Source organism: Protopterus annectens, chromosome 9.part0 (assembly GCF_019279795.1).
Source record: "Protopterus annectens isolate FY-2018-M chromosome 9.part0, PAN1.0, whole genome shotgun sequence".
Lineage (NCBI taxonomy): Eukaryota > Metazoa > Chordata > Ceratodontiformes > Protopteridae > Protopterus > Protopterus annectens.
In genome coordinates, this window is record NC_056743.1 from 1,808,350,668 (window position 1) to 1,808,372,898 (window position 22,231).

The window sequence follows — 22,231 nt, forward strand, 5'->3', positions numbered from 1 at the left end:
GTGTGATCATCAGTGTTTCAAATATCCAGACCCACAAAGCTTTGAACAGTGGCATAAGCCGTCTCTTTGGGAAATGAGTATCTGTCAGGACAGTTTTACAAAAGCATCTTGGAGCCTTTTTAACTCTTCCATAACATTAGAAGACGTAAGAAAATGTGGTATTTGTTATCTGAGTTCTTTCTCTCATCTATTTTAAGGAACTATCTTACCTCTGAATGTAAAAATAACCATTAGTAACTCTTTATGATTATTTGGGGTCTTAATGGAGAGTAAGCAGGGGCCTTGACCATTAGTGTTTATGTTAACATCATCACTGACCTTTGTTTACTACTGAGACTGCTTCTGATGAGGTCAGTTCCTAGGCACTATTCAAAGATGAAGCAACAAGGCCCCATGGGATACCCACTGCACATTTTATCATATACAGGCTTGCTCACTGTTTACGAAATCTCACACAAACTCAGGTCAGTTATCTGGGCAGCAGCCAGTATTAATGCCAGATTGTTTATTGAACAGAATCGCCCAACTGAACATCTGGGTCATGAGCACAGAGGTCATCCTTCCAAGTTTATGTGAAGCAGGCAATACCACCATAGGCTGAGTTACATTTTTGAACATTTCCTGTTTTGTAATTAAAGGGTGTTTAGACAGAAGAAATGATAACTTCATTTTACTTGGAAGAAACTAAGCATGCAAAATAAACAAAAGGGAGCTGAGGTACATTGCAGGTCTGCTGGTCTCATGTACTTTCAGTGTAAGAAGCAAACAATATAAATCCAAACTGTAGTTATGTCACTTAGGGTAGGGAGATGTGTGTGACTGCACAGGCATCACTGATTCCCTTAGTGTATGGTGCCATTTAAAAAATTGTGAAAAAAGCGCCAGGTTCTTATGAAAATTCAAGCAATGAGCAGATTACCAATGAGACTGAAACTTAAACAGGACACTATGTTTTTAGGTGTACACTGTGAAGAAAGAAGTCATTGCAATCATTTAACAGAACATCAGTAGAACTCTGGCTATACCAGATAGACCAATGTGTTTCCTCAAAGCAAGTGTCGTCTCCTCATTGTTATTCAACAGTATTAGAGAGAGTGTACTTTATTATTACAACACTGTCTTTTTTATAATTTGATAACCTTTTATTATAAGAACAAGAACATATCAAATGTGTGACCACTCCCTATAACAGCTGATCTGCATATCAGTGCACTGCAGCTTTAGCATTACCTGCAAAATTTCATCCTGTTCTCTTACTATGTGGCATTTCCTTGAAAGCTGAAGCTGTTGTATTTGAAGCATGCAAACCACAAGTGTTCCTGTGTCGAGAATAAAGGGTGTGCAGATAAGAATCCCAAGTTGGTCACCACAATCTAAGCTTGATATCAATATAATGCAGACATTTGCACATGCAAGAAAACAAGCTAACTGCTGGGTTACAAAGTTTTAATGTGAAATACACTGAACAGGCAGATATACTGTCATGACATAACAAGGACAGGTGTAGAGGAGGCATAAAACACCTGTTGCAAGCAAAAATAATCATAGGCAGAGGGTGTTGCAGGCCACAAACAGCGTGTCTGTTGAAATTAGCCTGAAATTCGGACATGACAACACATCAGCTGTGAAGTTTGCATTCCCAGATTCTTTCCCTGGGATAATGAATATGAAGGATCCTCTTTGAAAATCATTTAATCAGTTTGTATTGGGCTATCAAAAGCTTTCTACCAATTCACAGTACCTTAACATGTCTAAAAATGCACCTTGATAGAATAGCTAAGGCCATGATCTAACAGATATCTGAAGTAGGCCAGGAAATTATGCAAATCTACTGACTGAGGAGGAAGGGGATATTTCTTGACCAAATGGAGAGTGTAGAGGAGACTTCACTACAGTCTCCAGTGCATCCCAAATCTCTTTGGAGAGATATGAAGGCACCACAGGTACTGTTGCAGCGGTCATGATTTGAGGTAGAGGCAGTCATCCTGTCACAGAAAATGGACTGGAACAACCTCAGTAGAGTCCAAGATTCATGTGGCCTTAAGAGGCTTTTCTGAGTCACACAGATTAACAAAAATGTGCCTCAATCTTTTCACCAAAGAATACTCCCAAAAGGTGTGGGATTAGAGGAAATGGAAGAAAGGTATATGGACGCCCCTCAACACTACATAGAATGAATCCTTGGCCTAGTCGACCACCACATCACCGAAGGGAATAGAACTGAAGTGGAACTGCAGTTTCTAAACAAAACAAGCAAGCTGATTACAGTAACATGCTTCAGTTCTGGACATTGCCTGAATACTCTTTCTTTGAATCTGAAATTTAAACAGGTGACTAGTGCTATGAACTAGGGTGGTGCAGTGGTTTAGCAGTTAACATTGTCAACTCACAGCAAGAGGTTCTCTGGTTTGATTCTCAGCTAGGGTGCCTTTAGTGTGGAGTCTGCATGTCCTCCCTTTGTTCACATGGATTTCCTCCCACATTCCAAAGCAATGTGTCTGGAACATTTCTCCCCAGGTCTCGCTGAAAATAGGCTCTGTCCTAGTTGGACTTTCCTGGTCAACAAATGTTAAATAAAATAAGTAAACTAAGGCACCCACTAGGATGTGGACCTCCACCAAAATGATGGTTGTGTTAGCCTTTTCCTCCTATACTTTCACTTATGCCTTGAAAAGGAGTAGAATCATGTTCTAACCCCCCCCCCCCCCCCCGACAATTCAAATACTGCGCTACTGCCTGTTCAGGTTCACTAGAATGACTTGGACTCTAGAAAAACTTTCAGGTTGTACACTACTAGAAAAATTTCCTTGATATTAAGAAAGATGCTGTGCAGACATTTTTCAAGCAGATTTGAGTGGCCTTGCCTGGACTAGAGAAATCCAGCGAACCTGAAGTGATCTCCCAAGCCCTGCACAGATTAAGCCAGCATCATGGACTACATCAGGAAAAAATTAAAACATGGCTAGTTTGTCTCTTAGTTGGAAGATATAAAAGATCAGTACAGGAAGTGATGCCACAGATATAAGACAAGAAGCAGATCAGTGAGGGAATGATAATTCTGCAGCCATTTGCAGGAAATCATACACTATTGTGCCCTCAAATTAAAAATGTGTCAGGGGATAGTAAAAAAAAATTCAGGGGTATGAGTTCCTCAAGGTAATAACAGAAGCTGACTCTGGACCTTTTTCTTCAATGCCACCTAGATGTCAGAGTTCTAAACTCATAACCTTGTTCTAGGGGTGGAAAATACAACTCTGAATGGGATCCAAAATCACAACAAGATGGGGGTGCAATGTGTAGGGACCACAGCAGACTGCTGCTTGTTGTAGGTGACTGCTCCAGTCTCCCCCCAAGACTGTAGTCAGGCAAAATTCAGGCTAGAGCTGCCCTCAGAGAATCACAAGAGGAGGACACCCATCTAAGTAAGATAACACCAGGAGGCTGTTCTGCTACAAAGCCTGTGTAAACATAGCCAATACATTGGTGAAGTTTCTAAAGCAGCACCCACTTAAAGCAAAATGAGAAAACCTCCTCTGAGAACCCCAAACAGTGACCTGCCAAAAGGCATCCACCTTGTCTGTTAACAATATACAAATACCATGGAGGCACATTTCAGGGACTGTTGCATAACCACGCGAAACTTCACACAGATGATATTAAAAAGACTCAATTTACTCAGCTTCAGACAGACAGATTCCCCTCCACAACCTCCTACACGTAATGAACAGAAAGACACAGAACCACTCACTGCTTTTCCTTATCTAGTGGGATGGTTTCTATGGACCCTTTGCAAGTAGGGACTGAGGCAAGATATCCTCCAACACCACCTGTACTGACAGGAGTAGATGAGAATAGGTGGTCTAAATAACTTTGGAACACATACCCCTTCTCTGATGTTCAGAAAACACATGTCCTGAGGATATCCAGTGTGCAGTGGAAGTACAAAACTAGTATCCTACTGACTGAGGGAGTCACCATCTTCTTAAGACCTTGGTTGAATCCTACATTGGGCTGAGGCGATAGCAGAAGAATCACATGACTGGTTAAAGGCAGCTGAGTCGGGGGATGATCTATGTAAATTACAGCTTTGTTATTGGTTGAAGTACTTTAAATTAGCAAAGGTAGCATTCCCGATAGCCTACTTCCTTAGGAAGGATAATCCAGGTTTCCTCTTCATTCTTCCTTAAATACTGATTTGGCTGTTTGTCAAATGAACAGCATAGAACAGAAGCCCACTTCATATCAGAACTCATGAGACCCTGAAGGCCTGTTGAAAGGCGAGGTCATCAGGAAGGATCTAATAAGGGAGGAAGTGTCATTATCCTTGTTGTTTTCAGGAAAAGGAAAGAGAGAGAGACCTCTGCTCCTCAGATTTAGTTAGAGCTGAAAAATTGGCAAGGAGGGCATAAGAAATACCTCCACTGGTCAGAGTCTGATGAATAACCCTTGCAACCATCTCTTATAGAGTTCGAGGGAAGCAGTAACATGAGATGAATTATCTTCTGGTTTTTGAAACACAAATGCACAATTTTAGTTTCCTCTAGCACGTTTGCTTGAGATATTGTTTGCCTGGGTCTGCTTGCTTACTACTCACCACAGTAGTGTGTGCCAGCTTGAAAGCAACTAGAAATAAAGTATTCCAGGTTCATGGTATCCTGTGAGAAAGACTGAGATGGTATTTATTTCTGCACATGCTGTTGAAGTTATAACTACAGAAAACTAGTTGTAGTTCAATTACCTTTGCTTAGACTTCATATGTACTCAAGCACCTTGTTTTGTACATTGTTGCCATGCTATTATGATTTGCACAGTGTCGTTTGGATGAGTAGTGATGGACCTGCACAGACCACATTTTCATTGACACCAGACAAGATAATTGGGCATACAGTAATTAGGTACTCACCATTGATGGCACCAGGGAATGTAGCAATGGCATCTGGTTAAACCACATGCCAATCCTCCCCTGACAGCTCAGTCAGACTTCCAAGCTGCTAATCGAACATGACGGTGGTCAGGGATTTATCCCTGCATACCTCTGGAACTCAGTGTTGAGATTTAAAATGTCTGTAAGCAGAAAAGTTGAAAATGGTGTTCCAGATAAGTAGTATGGTGACTTTTATACTCAGTGAGCAGGTTAGGAAGAACATGCTCAGTTCTAGACACACCATAACTGTGATATGCATGTTTGGAGATAGAAAAGACCGCCTTGCTGTCTAACATATATATAGCATAGAGTACTGAAAGCCTGATCACTCTGTAGGGGTAATATCCTGGAATAGCATGTGTAAGTTAAGGGCACATGACACCATTTCTCCCAGAATTAAATGAAAATGCAGACTCCATTGAATATTATAATGAGATGTTTGCCTTGTACCACTTAAATAGGAACTCTTAAAGAATGAAAAGCAGTACTCATGGTCTATTTGGCACAAGTTTTTATGGGAGGGGATGAGGTTTTCCATGATAAATAGATGGAGGAGAGACGGCCTGCACTGGCAAACCTCCAGACTGAACATCCTAACTTGTTTAGGGTCTCTCACTTGGAACTTATACTTGGGTAAGTCAGGAAAAATGTGCAGAAGAGCAGAAGACCATTGAAGTGCCGGGAAACCACAAGGTACTCATAGTTTTCCATACTATGAAGCTCTCAACAAATTACTTTAACAAAGAAACTAAGACTAGAGGACCTAGAAACCCTAGCAATAAATGAACATGTTAGTGAAGTTAACAAATTATCACACAGCAAGGTGTCAGACAAACATATGGCAGTAGAAGAGATGGAAGAAAAGGTACTAGATATAGTCATATTCTTTTGGCCAGGAGGCATGTTTCACACCCAGACTATTAGTGTACTTTTCCACAAAAAAAATACTAGGGCTCAGCTTGTACTTACCTTGCACTTATACCAGTAATATCTCCTACCATTGAAAAGTAACTTTAGATTCGACTAATGGAATGTTGGAGGTGTCCCATGCACTTATACCAGTAATATCTCCTACCGTTGAAAAGTAACTTTAGATTCGACTAATGGAATGTTGGAGGTGTCCCATGCACTTATACCAGTAATATCTCCTACCGTTGAAAAGTAACTTTAGATTCGACTAATGGAATGTTGGAGGTGTCCCATGCACTTATACCAGTAATATCTCCTACCGTTGAAAAGTAACTTTAGATTCGACTAATGGAATGTTGGAGGTGTCCCATGCACTTATACCAGTAATATCTCCTACCGTTGAAAAGTAACTTTAGATTCGACTAATGGAATGTTGGAGGTGTCCCATGCTCTTATACCAGTAATATCTCCTACCGTTGAAAAGTAACTTTAGATTCGACTAATGGAATGTTGGAGGTGTCCCATGCACTTATACCAGTAATATCTCCTACCGTTGAAAAGTAACTTTAGATTCGACTAATGGAATGTTGGAGGTGTCCCATGCACTTATACCAGTAATATCTCCTACCGTTGAAAAGTAACTTTAGATTCGACTAATGGAATGTTGGAGGTGTCCCATGCACTTATACCAGTAATATCTCCTACCGTTGAAAAGTAACTTTAGATTCGACTAATGGAATGTTGGAGGTGTCCCATGCACTTATACCAGTAATATCTCCTACCATTGAAAAGTAACTTTAGATTCGACTAATGGAATGTTGGAGGTGTCCCATGCACTTATACCAGTAATATCTCCTACCATTGAAAAGTAACTTTAGATTCGACTAATGGAATGTTGGAGGTGTCCCATGCACTTATACCAGTAATATCTCCTACCATTGAAAAGTAACTTTAGATTCGACTAATGGAATGTTGGAGGTGTCCCATGTCTGGCAGTTGGTGCAGAGGTTTAACACAGTGAGCTGTAGCTCCGCTTGGTACAGGGTTTGATTCCCTCAGCCCCCATTAGTCTAGTATATGATTCTGAGCAAGCTACTTAGCCAGACATCGATCTCAGTTTGCACTTGAAAAGGGACTGTGTATACAGTGAGCCTATCTCATTAACAAGTGGGTATTATTATAGGAACCATACTAAAGGTTAGAAGGAGATTCAGGCACACATAGGTATCCTAGATTATACCAGAATCTACCCAGGGGCACCCAGAAGGCATGGCACTGTGTGGTATCAGTATTAAGACTGTTGTGGCTAGGGGATGGAGTCTTATTTCATAGTCAGGTCACAATATCCTAAGAAATCCCTATCAGACAGGTACCCTTATGTCCTGGTAATGGTACCTTTTACCAGATGGTTACAGATCAAGCAGAGAAGAATGCCCACGTAGCATCTGTAGATAGGTAGCTTGGTTGAAGGGTTCAGGAAAACACTAGAAGGGATGTTAAATAAAATAAAAGATAAAGGAAACACCAGGAAGAAGCTATTGCCCTGTGACTGATTTACTCTTTTGTAGGTACCACAGTCTTCTATGTGGTTCCCCCTTTTGAAATGTGTTATGGGAGCAGACCAAGAAATTTTGAGATATATTAAGAGAGTGTCTGGGAAGAGGAAAAGATTCTCTAACATGGTATAGCTGAGCATATGATCCAAATACAGAATACGTTAGAAGTTGCACTGCTATTAATAAAGGAACATGTGACCAAATCACAAAATAGCTCAAGCCCATGCTTACAGCAGAGGCTGAAAAGTTAGGGAACTGATCCTGAGGCCCTGGTGATGGTTCCCAATCCATCCACAGGAACCAAGCTCCTGGCCACCTGGCAAGGACACTAAGAAGCAGAGAGAGAAGGACATGTTAACTACAAGGTGATCAAATGTGACAAGTGAAAAGAAACAAATTTTCCACATAAATTCCTTAAAACACTGTTGTACAAGAAAAAGTCTGATTGTTAATTGTGCCCTGGGTCAAATTGTGAGACCTAACTATGAACCAGAAGCAGTCATATGAAATACTGTCCATTTTATCATGAAAAGGAGGGGAAGCAATTAATAAAAATAAAGATGATTTTCTTTTTTTGTCAGAATAATCTAAGGTGATAAGTTGTGACATTGTGACAGAGCCAGACAGAAAGTCAAAGCTCTGACTTTAAGCTCACTGAGGTAAAGCATACTGCCACACTGAGAAAAAAAAAACATGCTTGCTAGGAGGGATATAGAAGAGTGACAGCGCAATGTTGTGCAAGAGCTTAAGAAAGGAGGTAATGTTTACCTTTGTAATGCCTGTACACAACTAAATTCCATTCCTATTTAAGCATTTATCCCACACTATGGGAATCATCAAGACTCTGGGACCTGCAAGATACCCCACAACCTTGGATTTAACAAAGGCGGTGCCAGAGAGTGCCTCACACAGAAAGAGCTTAGAAGAAAATGGCTTTTTCCTGGCTGGTTAAACGTTTTCAGAACAAAGTCAATTTGTCTGGGCTGCATGGAGCACCTGCAACATTCCATTAGTATGTGATAAAATAGCTGTTATAGAGATGTGTACTTGGATAATGTAGTTATCTATAATCAGAACTGGGTGTCTCAGCTTCTTAAAAATTGGGATACTCAACTCTCTTAGCAAGGCCTGGGTAATGGCTAGAGTAGCTTAGTATGTCACTGGTCAGGAAGAGGTCCAGTACCTGAGAAGCATAGCAGGTAACAGCTTCATTAAACTGCAAGTTCTTGGCTGCTAAGCAAGACCCATTCTGGACCTTCTTCGGTCTGAATGATTACTATTTATGTGACATAGTTTACCTTTAAAATGTTGAAGTGCATACCTGCAATGGTCAGATGTGTGAAAGGATGTTTTCAAAAGTCTGTATTAACGAACTATAAATTGCCAAACTCACAAAAGAGTGAATGTCAGAGTGCATTCGCTCGTGAATTCGGCATTCTGAGTGTAGATCGCACTACAGTGGGGATCAGGACATGTACCCCTTCCCTCACTGTAGTGGGATCTCAGGGTTAGTATATAAAATTAGCAGGGGGTGTGGGGGTGCAGCCCCCCCCACATGGGGGTATAGGGGGCTTGCCCCCCTGCATAATGGTCTTAGGGGACATCCGCAAATGACAGGTGTTTCGAAGAAAGTCGACATTCCCAGAGTGTCGACTTTCTTTGGGTAGCAGATTCGATCTTTTAAGAATTTGAAAGTGCAGTTTCCGACATTATGAGTCAGCTATATGAAGAGTCGCAGACGTGTGTTGCGACATTTTAAAGGTAAACCATGGGTTATACCATATTTTGCCACGCTGGCTATCACTTGCACAGACCTTTCTATATCTTGGTGATCTAATTGGTTTGAGTGGACTAAGAACATGGACATAACAGTCTCTTTAACTCTTTCACATCTAGCCTGAGTGGAACTTCACATCTCCTGACACCTGCATATTTCCTTCCTGGACAGCTTTTTTCTGAGCCAAAATTCTGATAATGCAGTTTTCCAACCTACATGTAAGCAAATGAATATACACTAAAAGCTATAAAAGTTACAGATAATGTTAAAATACAAAAGCTACACAGCACACACTCCTCTTTGATATGGTCATATTACTATTTCAGTCAGACATAATGGTAATGTTATATTAATTGTTATAATTCTGCAAACAAGTATTAATAACTATATAGCCATAATAGAAAGGTCCAGACTATCAATGTTCATTTTGCTGCAAAGAAGTCTTGTATATGTCACTCCACTTTTGAAATATTTGCATAATTATTAATGTTATGCATATTTGTGTATTTAATGCACAAGTAAGTATAAATATCTGCAAACTAGTGTTAATTATGCAACAACTATTAGTGAAAGATTTTTTTCAGCATTCTGTATTCTTTCATTGGATACCATGGTGTACCATATAAACACCCTCTAGTTTACGTCAATTATAGTATATATTCATAATATTTCTTGAAAATAACCCAAATGTTCTCGTTTCAGAGTACACCATTTGACTGATAAGCCACTCCTGTTCTCTCCGGTGACTGGATATGCTAAATGCTGTTCGACAATATGTCCAGGTGGACAATTCCTGAAGTATTTACAGAAATATGATACTTATGCAAATGTGTAGCTTGTATTGGTAAACAAGGATACGTATCTGAAGATCACCAACAGGCGGCCTCCAAGTATTATTCATAACGTTTGCATCATTATGTAATATTTCATTTGATAACATGGAGTACCATATACAAACCTACTAGTTCAGGTTATTAATATAATTATGAATATGTGGCATAATATTTACAGAAATGAACTCAAATTTTGTCTGTTAAAGAAGATTCCACTTATCTGTGGGACGATTTCTGGCCTCTGCAGTGACTGGGCATGTACAATGCTAATTGTGTGTAGTATTAGCCTGTCTACCCGGATGTCTGTGATGTAATAGCTAGGTGTTATCTGTGTAAATGTCTGTGAAAATAGTCTATATGTTGTCTGCACATTGAGTCCGGAGACACAGAATTTAATTCAGTTTTTGCACGTGTGATTTCTGAATGACAATAAAGTTTATTTTGACTTTGGCTCTACAGTGTCTCCCGGTGGATAATGCATGACATATTTACAGAAATATGATATTTATGCAAATATACATCTTGCATTAGTTAACAGGTATACACATCTGCAGACCACTGGCAGACAGTCAGCAGGTATCATTCACAAGTTTTGCATAATTATGTAATCCTTCAGTTCAAACCATGGAGTACCGTATACTTACACATGATCACTGCCACACTGCACATCTCCATTTACACATTCTACACAGTTATGAGAAAGAGTCAGATGCAGGCAAGAAAAATATTTTATTATCATATTTTATTATCATAAATGTATTTTATTCACTAAAGGAAAATAAAGGGAAGAAAGAAGTGAATCAGAAAGTTTAGCCATGTCTTGTATGTCGAACACTAAACTTCATAGGAAAGACAGTTCCCTATAGACTGCCTTCCTGATGCCCATCATGAAATACTAGATTCTTTCATTTGTTAAATGCAAACCATCATGAATGTATATTTCTGTGGATGAGGTAATTATGGTAGGGTGTCTGCATGCTAACCACCCGAATGCCATCACACAGTTCCCTCATGTGTCCTCTGGTCAGCATGCAAATTTTTTCAGCTTCACACCATCCCTCCATATGTGTCACTGAATAATTTCAGACCAAATTTTCCTGGACTGCAACCGGCATGAATGTACTTCTGCCAGTATGTGCAATATTTGCACTTTCATTTTACATAGTGGATGTGATGTAATCTTGTTGCCTCCAGTGTGCAGTACCAAAACATTGGATGTCATAAGGTTTATAAGTAAGTAGTAGACTAGCTGCCTTGTGGACTATTTTAAGCCTAGTCAGTTCCCCTCAAAGGTGAGACTCAAACCATGTAAGTTGTGTATGTGAAGTAAACAGCTTATATTATGCCAATTGCCAACCCCCCCCCCCCATTATGTTTGGCCCTGAGTAGCGGGAATGAGTCTATTCCAGCACAATCCTCTCAACCACTCAATGTTTACAGGCTCATCATGTGGCCACAGGTCTACTCCCGATGTCTTTTTTGCTCTGATCACTACATAATGTACATATGAATGTCTACATATTCAGATGCACTTCTTTGTAGATTCCATACATGTAAAGAAAGAAAACATCACTTCAGAAATAGCAACAAATGGTGAAATTGTGCAATAAAAAGTGAAATCATACAACATATTTTCTGTTACTCCCTGTGCAACATGCAACAAAAAAACTGAATATCTGGCTAAGCACATGATACCACAAACAGAGACACATCCACCTTATGCACACATGTGTATATACACAAAAACACACACAGTGTACTAGGGAAATGAGGAACAAGGTCCACCTCTCCACTCATTCTGTGATGGTACATGGGACCAAGTGACAGCCGTATGTGTCATGGGTGGCGCATCCACTGCAAAGAGACATGGTTTCTCAAGGAAGAATTGGTGTCAATGCTGTAGGGTTCCTCAGTGCTCCATTACAAGTAACACCACACACACACTCAATGTACTGGAGAAGGGCAGAGCAAGGCCCACTTCTGCTGTGATGGCACTTGGGACCAATTCACAGCCCTACTCGTCATGGCAGATACGCCAACTACATACAGAGAGTCTCCCATAGAAAACCAGGTCATGTCAGATACACACACACACACACACACACACACACACACACACACACACACACACACACACGTACACACACACTTGCATTCACCACATACAGTAGGTACTGGAGAAGGGTGGAGCAGGGAGTCAACCTCACACTGTGATGACACATGATGACCACCAAGCACAGCCTGGGTATAGCGCACACACACTCATTATTGAGTCAGGCAGGGTAGGTGCTGCGTAGCTGTGCAGTTGTGTTCTGTTACATGGATGAACAGAGATGAACAGAGACAAACAGAAACAATAGACAACTCATCACATGGGTGGCCAAAGGGATGCATAATGAGTAGGGGTAGAAGCCAGATGGGGGTCAACATGGAAATGTAAAGAGGTGCAGCAGACTCTGTTTACATTACCACTTGTGATGGTGGTACAAGTATTACTCCTTGTGATGTGAGTCCTGCAAACCCTCACTGTCACGCTTCTCTGCTTCACTGTTACTAGTCTTCTGTTGTAGCCGTAGTGGTGTGCGGCCATTATTACTTGTTTTAGTTTATTGGAAGTGATCCAATGTCCTGTTCTGTAGCAGTGCCTGTCTGATTCCTGTGTTTATAGATTACTGCATGCAAAACATTTTCATTTTAATGTGCATTCATTTGTTTCATTCACTATGACAGGCTACAGTCTTCATGGTGACTCACCTGCCTCTGCATAATTGTTGTATGCTGCAAAACAGACATTACACAAGCTAACACAACATGCCATGCATCCTTGTTTGGGCTCTGAGCATTTATTTTGTAACAGACAGCAACAACACCTAGCTTTCTGCATTTATATTGGATAATGTGGTCCTTGTTACAGTGTACATTCATTTCCTTTAGTGCAGGGCTTTTTTTTCCAGAGCACCACAGATCTGAACATATGCTGAGCTATCATTTATACTGACAACTGTTCATGGAAAGCCATCTGTGTTCATGCAATGATCAGGATTATTTCTACTGCCTCTAAACAGAAGAAATGCATTGGCAATAGCCACATCCAACATAAACTAGAAGAGATACAGCCACCACTTTTCTGCTCTTCTTCTTCCAGTGGTATACATGCAACTGATCTGTGGCAGCGGCCATCTTTCTGCCTTCTTCAGACAGTGGAGTTAATTTATACCGGATCTGTGTTAACTGACAGGGGAAATGATCCACTCTGCCACTGAATAGACTCTGCAGCTTCTCTCTGTACGTGTTGTTGAGATCACATGACTATACTGCACAACTGGTGATCATAGTCCTACATCAGTATAGCCCATGCTGCAATAATGCATTAGTCACGCTTACTGATGTGGAGAAATTATTAAAATACACATGGTGATATTTGCCATACAAATCTTCTATGGGAGCCATGACTAGGTACAAACCTACAAGTTACTGATGTAGTCACTGCAGCCATCAGCTAGCACTCACATTTTGATGCCATACATTTGTGGCTTGGCTGGCATGTACTGATGGAACTTCAGGGGACCTCAAAATGTCTTGCCTACAGAAATCTCTCAGTGGATGTTATATTAACTTTTGAAAGCCTCAGGTAGAGCACTCATTACATGCCATATGTGGTGCAGTTTATTAAGGCCTGGTGGTGCTATCATTAAGTTGGAAGTAGTGTCAAATATTTTCAAACCATAAATGTAGTATAACTTCCTAGATGGGGTCATTGCCATTTTAGTGATATATTTCTCAGTTCTTTCTGTACTCGGGAAGAGGTACCATGCTCATGTAAATACACATTCTAGGGAATGTTTTATGCCTTAGAGTCATCATGTCCACCTTTCATGCTGTGACTAAAAACTCAACCGGTAGGTCTCTTCTGTGAGGCGTCAATATAATAAGAGTGGTAGCACAATATTAAAAAAAAAACAGCTTTTTTTTGCCAGTTAGAGTTGATGATGAACCAACAGATTACACAAAATCCTGCAGATGGACATGATACAGTACAGCATTCCACTGACCTATGCAGGTGGGTTTGTCATCTGTCCTGTACAGTTCTTTTGATTAGCACTAGTAGTGGGAGACACCTCTCTGTGGCATGGACAAACACAGCTGTCTACACACAAAGGCCTTTCATGGCCTGATACCACTTTCTGATTGACACTTGCAGATGGAATGGACTGCATCACCTGTGACAGTGATTCATCATATGGTACAGGGGAACCTCCATGTCTCACAAGGGATATTGGTTCATCACATGACACAGGTGAAACATATTCAATATGCGCAGGCTGTACATCCAATTCTTGGAGAATAGAACTAGTGACACACTCACCAGCAAGGGGTAGTGGATGACATTTCCAAGTTACACAATTACGTCTTGCTAGTCCGAACTGCCATAGTTCTGTGAGCTTGCTAGATGCAGAACCATAGTATTTTGCTACACCTTGCTAAACTATTTTGTTTAGATGCTTCAGCCACAGTTTTTTTTCAAATCATGAGGTCCTCTCTGAGAAATGGAAACATTTAGCTGTGTTAAAGTAAGCCTTGCTAATCCCAATTCTCAAGAAACCTTCTTCAGATCCACAATGTTTGAATAACTGCTAACCTATCCCAAACCTTCTCTTTATTAGCATCAAGAAAGTTGTATACAAGCTGCATGCATCTTTCTAAACTCACAAGACCTCTTTCATCAAGTTTATTAGTCCTTGCCTTACTCACTCTAATTATAAAATTACTTCTTCCACTGTAATTACTAGTACAAATCAGTGGTTTCATTGTAATTGTATGTATTATTTTCTTTTGTTTCCTTACATTGTAACTAGGTTATTCGTCCATCTAGCTGCTCAAAATCAAGCAAAGTAAATAAATATTTTAGTTTGCATTCAGGGCTTACCACGGCATAGTGTCTGCCCCATTGGAGGTATTTAATAATGTCTCAGTGTGGTAAAAGATCATGATCGAGCAGTGGCATTATTCAGACCTGGTCCTCTTTGATCTCTCAGTTCTTTTAATACTCACCCATCCCTTCCTGCTGCTCCATTAGTTGTCCCAGCTGGTGATTAAACCCTGGTCCACTAGGCCGCAGTAAGATCTCTATCCCTTTATGCCACCAGAGCAGCTGTGATCATGGTATTCTTTTCACCAGTCTGCAGACTTACTATGAGTTGTCTTTTACTGCTCATGTAATTTGTGACAAGCAGCATGGAACACCTGCAAATAGTGGTGTCACAGATTAATTCCCGTGATTGTCATTCTGTGAGTTGTGGCTTTCTGCAGGTTCTGTTTTGGGTCCATTGTCATTCATCATGTGTATGCATTATTCCAAGGACAGATTTAAGTTATTACAGCAATGTGGATAATGTTAGGGCATTAATTCCTCAAAGGAGAAGTGACAACTTGATGATAAATGCTGTAAGCAGATAATTATCCATACCCCCTCCCCTAATTTGTCACTATGGTGCTGCAAAATCATTTTTGAGTGTTTTGCATACATAAGGCTCTAAGCTATTAATGAGCTGCTTCCTGAAGTCAATGGTATATGGTTTGATTCTTTCCATCTCCATTTACCTACTATGTGACTCCAAGTCACTCAACCAGGTATACCTGTCAATTGTACAGATTTTCGCAGAATGTCCAGATTTTTGCATAACATTTTTGATCTGTTTTTCATAAAATTGTGGTTTTCTGGCAAATTAGTGGCAAATCATTAAAGACTGATGTTAGAAAATAATGACAGACATTTGAGTTTCAGACTTCATACACTTCAGAAAAAACATGGTAATGCAAAATCTGTTATTCTATCAACTTTCTAAGCTTGTAAGAGCAATGTTTAAAAACTGTTCCTATTTTTGGGCTTTTGTTCCAGTTTTATTTATGGCTTTGTATAGATTTCTTGCTCTATGAGGTTGAGAGGTATGACCAGGAATTTCTCCTGGGTTGCTCCTAAAAGGGACGTTTGTGTCCAGACCAGGTTAACAAATAGATAAAGAAATTTGCAAACAAATAAGCATGATGCAGTTATAGTGAAGAGACATACTGTAGTCTGTTCAGTTATATACTCCTCTGCTCAAATCAATTTGTTTGCTATGTTACGTTACAAATATTAAGTCAAAATTGTTTTTAATGTTGATTTGTGTAAGATGCAGTGTTCTATTAACACATTTAACACTATGTATATTTTCCTGCTTTGGTATCTTTCATACATAATATACTGAGTGGAAAATCACATATGTTAAAATACTTTTTCAATGATAGTATGGTTTACCCCTAATAAAAATAAAAGAAAGTAGGTAGCAGTACGCCACTTTAAGGCTTTACAATGTTAAAAAGTAGGAGTGTTGTGCTATGCTGCCACCTAGTGGTCAAATATCAACTAATATACTTAAAAAGGTTCTTTTAACAACTGGGGTGTCACATAAAAAATAACATAAAGAGAGACTGAGACACGTATCTCTAGGTCATACATTATTAAGTACTGTTTTGTTTAACATAGTACCCTGTTAAGTGCTTTGAGTAAACATGCAATTATAAATATGGTACTAATGTAGCCACCGAGAAGAATACAAGTTCATGTTACAGGCTGAATTGTGTCTCTGCTGTTACATGGACAAATTATCACAAAACAAATAATGTTTCCAGATATTTTTACTAAAGCAAGAGTCTCAGATATCCAATATGGGACAAATAATTAATTCATGGTTTTAATTTCTTTATTTTTCATAGATTGTTATACAAAAATGCAAATTTCATGCATACATACTTACTTACATACATCTTAAGTTATCAACAAATGTGATATCCATTTGTCTATTATACATTCTTCCTCTTTGATTTCATTCAGTGATCCCACATGCTATGGTCAAAGATGACAAAATACATACAAGCACAAAAACTGCAGTTTAATCTATCTGCAGCTAAAAAGCATATGCAGCAATAAAAATGTTTAATATGTTTTTATGCTTTAATTGAGAAAGAACATGATGCTATTACTACTGCACTATTTAGATCTGCACCAGACATAGTAATAATGTATCATATCCAGAACAGCGTAGCTCAAATAAGTATATCAAGCAAAGATTAATGTAATCTGGGGCAAATTATTTAATAACAGGAGTACAGTATTATGCAGCAATCCTTTCCTGCCACAGGATCTCAAATGTAATAGAAAATGTGTCAAGTGAGCTGCCAAAGTGTTTGATATTTTCATTGTACAAGAGATGTTTGTTTCTAATGTTGATTAATGTGCTTTTCACTGCTATTACAGCGTGGACTTTTTTTGTCATTCGGTAACCCTGTAATTAGAAATATTTCAACAAAATAATTTTTATAATGGATGTCTGCAGCAAGAGTTCTATTATTTTGGTACATTTAAAATCATATGGTGACCTTGAGCAGTCAGACAGAGTGATCAGAGATGTAGCTAGATAACCGGTTGCCCAATGCCGTCCCTCGATCTGGCACCCCTCCCATTTATGTCGAAGACAAAAAGAAAAAAAAAAGCTCTTTCTGCACATTAAACTGTAGCATATTGGCAGCAGTTGGCAAATGATAGCCTATATCCACATTGCTGCAGTTGATTTAACAAAAACATGCATCATGATGGACATTACCTTTTGATCGAGAAATACCTCAAATGCAGAAATGTCTGTTGGTTAGCCATAAACCAGTGAAAGAAAAAAAGTACAGTTAATGGAGAAAAAACAGACAGCAGATAACCATAGATGTACCGGTTCCAGGCATCATGTATGGATAGACATCCAAAATAAATTATTACTTACAAGACAGAAACTGAAAACCCAAACCAGGATAGCAGGGGGGAATCAACACAAGGTATTAATGAGGTTGTGACAAAGGGAAATACTGCCAGCCCAGCTATCTGGAATTTTGTAAATAATTCTATGCCATTTGTGAATATTGATACGATTTATATAGAAGTGTGACAGAAGAAAATACTGCCAGCACAGCTATCTGGAATTTTGTAAATAATTATATGTATTAGAACTGTATGTTATCTGTATATTAAATTTCTGAATCAAAAGTATGTGCTGAACAGGGTTTGTACAGTACTAAGCTTCAAAGATATATCCATAGTGTACCCTACTGGAACAAAGAAAATTAACTTGCAAAACTTAAGAATAGCTGAGGGTAAGTTACTTTATACCTGGGCCATAAACAAGAGATGTTACCTCTCAGTTTCAATGCAGACACTGGCACAATGTCTAGACCTAAAAGTTTTTTGCATTGTCTTGAAAGAGAAGTGATTATTAGTTTTAAAATGTAAAAGTGATTTATTGTTTTACGACTTTCAGGATCTGTAACCATCTAAGAGCTATGCATTTTTCACAAGAAAATTTCAAATGCTACAATAGGGGTTTAGCCTGGGAACTGAGGTCAGGTGACAAAAAGTGATGTCATCCAAGCTAACCAAGTAGTAATACTCGATATTAATTTAAGAACTCTCTGAGAGAGAGAGAGAGAGAGAGAGACTGTACATTTTGTATTTTGTCTTTGACCTAACAAGAACATCCACTCATCATCACCATCTGCACTTGCCTTGCTGTAAGGAAGCTTTTAGGACATAGTAACTCTTAGATTTAGATAGGAACATAGTAAAGTATAGCTTAGATGTTTTCTTTAATTTATTTGAGACTGTCCTGCAATGTTGTTTTAAATATTTCCTGTGATTTTGAACTCTGATGCAACTGATTACTTACTGAGTATTGTCTTGTTCTTTTACTATTTATTATTAAATATATTTAAACCTATCTTTGTGGCTGATATCTGTGAGACATATTTAAGCTATAAGAATACTTGCATATCTATTTGGTGGCACTGTACAGGCCACTCCTAAATAACCTTGCTCTTGGTCAGACTACCATTTGGATTAATAGTAACATTACACAGCAGGATTGGACACCCTTTGTTAAGGGCCTTAGAGTAGCTTACAAGTAGTGGTTGGTGGCAGTGAAAACTACCTCATAGTCTGGGCAGAAGGGGGCACAGCTAGTAAACCTGTGCCAGCATTTCCCAGGTGTGTGTGTGTGTGTGTGTGTGTGTGTGTGTGTGTGTGTGTGTGTGTGTGTGTCTGTTTGTATATAAATCAAATCTGAAAGTAAGTGTGTGTGTGTGTGTGTGTGTGTGTGTGTGTGTGTGTGTGTGTATATAAATCAAATTTGAAAGTGTGTGTGTGTGTGTGTGTGTGTGTGTGTGTGTGTGTGTGTGTGTGTGTGTGTGTGTGTGTGTGTGTGTGTGTGTGTGTGTGTGTGTCAGCTACTTGGGCAGGGACACAAAGCACTGGTTGGACAGAGAGGATGCTGGAGGCCTTAGCTTGGCCACTCAGCTGAGATCTCAACCCTATAGCTGTGCCAGTGGGGAGTCTTATTGGAGATCTGGAGAAAGAGGGAGGAACCAGCCCCAGACTGACTGTGATCTTTCTGTGCTCTTAATGGAAATTGCACTTTACTGTGTGTGTACTTGTCATCCTTCTATTGTGTACATCCCACACTGATGCCAGTAGTGAGGATTGAGGCTCCTTGATTACTGGGCCAGTGCTGGGGCATCACATATTAATTGGTGGCAGTGGTGGGATAGCCACATCACATATGAATTGGCTTGTAGTGGTGCGGATATTGAATTCCTGTACCCTGTATAGAGTGGTCACTGAAGGTGTTTGCACTCTCAATCAGCCACACAGTGAACATTCAGAGTTTCATATCACAATTGTTTTTTTTGGTAGATTAGTTAGTCAAGGAGAGCAAACAAGCATGTCAGCAGAGGAGTATGGCACGCTGAGGAGGAACCAGTTGGCTGAGATGTGCCAGGCTAGAGGACTGGTGCATGCTAACCTGACTAAAGCAGAAATTATTTCAGCCTTGGAAAAAGCTGCATCACACCCCAGCAATCAGGAGGACAATAGATGTACAACACTCAGAAAATGGACAGTTCAACCTTTCCACAGAGGACTTAAAAATCCATATGGAGTTAAAGAGACTTGAGCTGGAGGCCAAACATTTGGAAACAGAAGCAGCAGAAAGACTGAGACATCTGGAGGCTGAGGAAAATAAGAGGCAGAGGTAACATGAAAAAGAGATACTGACTATTTGCCAGAGTCATTGAGGTAATGGGGAAGGGAGTAACCAAACCCCAGAAGCAGCAAAGGTCAGTAAATTTCTTCCACAATTTACAAAGGGGGATCATTTTGATAATTTCATCCATATGTCTGAAAGGGTATGTAAAAAGTATAATGTTGACCAAGGGCTCTGGGTACGGTTCCTGACTCCCTTACTCCATGGTAAAGCTGTAACTGCTATTTCTAAGTTGTCTGATACTGATTGCTTAAATTATAATACAGTAAAAAATTGTCTTTTAGAATGCTTTAAGCTAACACCTGAAGCTTCTAAGAAAATGTTTTGTGAGCATAGATGCAAGGCAGATGAAAGTGTGTGTGTGGATATATTGCTGAACTAAGCACTTATTTTCATAGGTGGGTGAGTGGATGACAAGTCACCACTTTTGTAGGGCTTTGCCTGAGGACATGAGAATCTGGTTAGCAGACAGACAATACAGTACTGCAGATGAGTTGGGGAAGAAGGGAGACCTATACCTAGCAATCAGGGTATCACTGCACAAGAAAAGGGACACTTTGTGCTGCTCATGGGTCTAAGGGGACCCATGGTGGGCAGCCCTGACTGCCTCAACAGAGTCCGCCAGTAGCAGGTGAAGCCACTATTCCAGGTACATGTCCAGGACCAAGGGTTAACCAGTGGGACCATGTAGCATATAGATGTCGATGGAGGCAAGGTGGGGAACAAAATGTGGGAGAGACAGTAAGTGGGGATGACAGAATGCCAGCAGTAAGTTGTCTCGAGACAACAAGGGTATCAAACTACCACAAGAGGTTATAGCCTATCTTAGTAAATGGAAAAGAGGCCATTGCTGAGACAGACACAGCCACTGACCTAAGCATTGTGAAGCCTGAAATGGTTAAAGAGGAGCACTACTTGCTAGGGTAGTCTACTCCAGTCAGAGCTTTAGGAGGGATGCCATTCCAAATACCACTGGCTAGGGTTCACTTTGACTAGGAGGGTGAAAAAGGAAGCCAGTAAGTAGGTGTGTTTGAGGATATCCCTGTAGATGTCCTGATAGGGAATGATTTTGATAATTCAGTACCTTGTGTGCATGCAGTTCCATGCAGTCAGGCTTGGAGCCGAGCATGTGGGTCTGGTAGCCTGGGGAGACCCAGACAGACTGCACACTTGCAGCCAGGACTGGTGAGGTTTTTACTTTAGGGAGGGAGCTACCCTGTAGCAGTGAGACTGAAGATGAGCCACATTTGCTTGTGGGTACTGATGCTCCCTTGGACAGAGTGACTGCAAGGGCAGAGGTGGTAGTAGTACCCAGGCTGACAGTGAGGCACCGCTGTCAGAGGATACCAGACTTCTTGTGGAAGGGGAGCTGGGAAGTGTTACTAAGAGAGAGTTGAGACAGGCTCAGCTCTCAGACCCTACATTACAAGGCGTGATGGAGGTCGCTAGTGAGGCACCCAATTCTCAAAGGAAGGAGGAATCTGTATACTGGGGAAAAGGGTTACTGTATAGAGAGTGGACCCTTGAGGGAGGGCTAGAGGATGAGAGAATACAGCAGTTGGTAGTACCCAGAGCCTACCATCTGGCACTTCTAGTTATAGCCCATGATATTCCCTTTGCATTTCATATGGTCATAAAGCATACCAAGAGAAGTATTATGCAGAATTTCTATTGGCCTGGGATTTCCAGAGATGTAACAGGGTACTGGATGACCTGTGAGCAGTTCCAAAAGGTAGGCAAGGCAGGAGACAAGGCAAAAGCTCCTTTGATGCCTTGGCCTGTGGTTGTGGAGCTGTTTCAGAGGGTAGCTATGGATATTGTGGAGCCTCTGAGTACCCAAAGTTCCACAGGGGGAAAAAAGTATATCCTAGTGCTAGTAGATTATGCTACCAAATATCCTGAGGTGGTGGTTGTGTCCTCCATTGAGGCAAGAAAAGGGGACAAATGCTTTGTTAGAGATTTTCAGCAGGCTAGGTTTCCCAAAAGAAATATTGACTGACAGAGGTGATAATTCCATGTCAAACCTGCTGGCTTGTCTGTGGAAGTACTGTGGGGTGAAGTACCTAAAGACCACCCTGTAACATCCCCAGACTAATGGTTTTGTTGAGAGGTTA